At 42.6% G+C, this 1,385-nt stretch overlaps 1 pseudogene; it reads right to left on the reverse strand.

Annotated features, from left to right (window-relative positions):
• Positions 1–649: 649 nt before the first annotated feature.
• Positions 650–1,111, reverse strand: LOC102870041 (annotated as a pseudogene).
• Positions 1,112–1,385: the final 274 nt, after the last annotated feature.

The raw sequence follows: 1,385 nt of genomic DNA on the forward strand, positions 1-1,385 counted from the left end.
AGGTTTAAAAACAGGTTTAAAAAGAAAATGTTTAAGCTAAAAGCCATTGTCTAACAGGCTCTCCAATTATCAAGGAACCATGACCATTAAGAATAGCCTTTCATGCTCTCCAAGGAACCATGACCATAAAAAATAGCTGTGTGTAAGAAAATAACGTAAACTTTATTCTTACTCTTGTTGTTTTTCTGGCTGTTGATTAAGCCTCTAATTGTAAAAATGGAATATAAATGTATCATGTTAAATGTAATAAGCAAGGTAAGAAAGAAGAAGGGGAAATAGAGTGACTGAGAATTAAAATCATCAAGATCACTTGACTGTTTGTCTCGTGTTCTTTCATCGTCCCTTCGCCAAACTTCTACCCACCTTCGTGTTCCCTTCTTCAAGACCCTAAACCTCAGGCTTTTAAGCCTCTCCCAACTGGAGCAGCCCGCGGCAGACAATAGTGTTGTCTAGCTTTTATTTCATAATTATAAACGTAACTGCAATCCTGGTAAACTTGGAGGGGAATGTGGAAAACACAGAATTCAAACAACTGTGGCAACAGCACACAGCGGGGGCATGGGAGGCGGCTAGCAGCGTGATCTCTGGAGCTATAGAAGGATTGGCCTGGTGACTAAGAGAAAACAGATCATATTAGAGTTGTCCACAGTCAGCAATGATGATCTTTTTGCTTGTCTTGCCATTCCTGGCCCCAAAGCGCTCCATGGCTTCCACAATGTTCATGTCTTCTCTCAAGGCTACGTGCCTGTCCTCCATCCATTCAGTCTTAGCAGTACAGATAAAAAACCTGGGAACCATTTGTAATGGGCTCCCAGCATTTGCCATAAACAGGATGTCAGGACCTCTGCGCGTCATCATCAAGTTCTCATTGTCAAACTTCTCCCTCTATATAGATGGATTTGCCACCAGCATCATTATGGTGTATGAAGTCACCTCTCTGGCACAGAAACCCAGGAAAAATTCTGTGAAAGCAGGAATCATTGTAACCAAACCCTTTCTCTACAGTTCACCGAGCTTGGACTTTTTCTACTGTCTTTGAGACTTTATTTGCAAACAGCTAGAAGGAGATATGGCCTAAAGGTTCGCCATCAATGGGGAAGTCTAAGTACATTGTGACTATGGCTGTGAGTGACAAGACACCAGTGCTGCCAAGGCCACGGTGTCTGCAAAGTCTTTTGATTTCCTGACTGCTGGTGCCAAGGGTGTTGATTGTGGAATCCAGTAAGGTGAATTCAAAGTCATTGCCTTCAAGTGGAAAGTTTTGTGTCCTTTATAACCGTCCACTGGGTTTCTGAGGCTACATAACACAGATTGATTGCACAGCGTTAGAACCACCAAAGGTGTGCAGCCTTTGAATTAACAGAACTCCCCTAGAAGCCATAGAT

The sequence above is a fragment of the Elephantulus edwardii genome, unplaced genomic scaffold (assembly GCF_000299155.1).
Source record: "Elephantulus edwardii isolate Elephantulus edwardi_28Jun2011 unplaced genomic scaffold, EleEdw1.0 scaffold00151, whole genome shotgun sequence".
Lineage (NCBI taxonomy): Eukaryota > Metazoa > Chordata > Mammalia > Macroscelidea > Macroscelididae > Elephantulus > Elephantulus edwardii.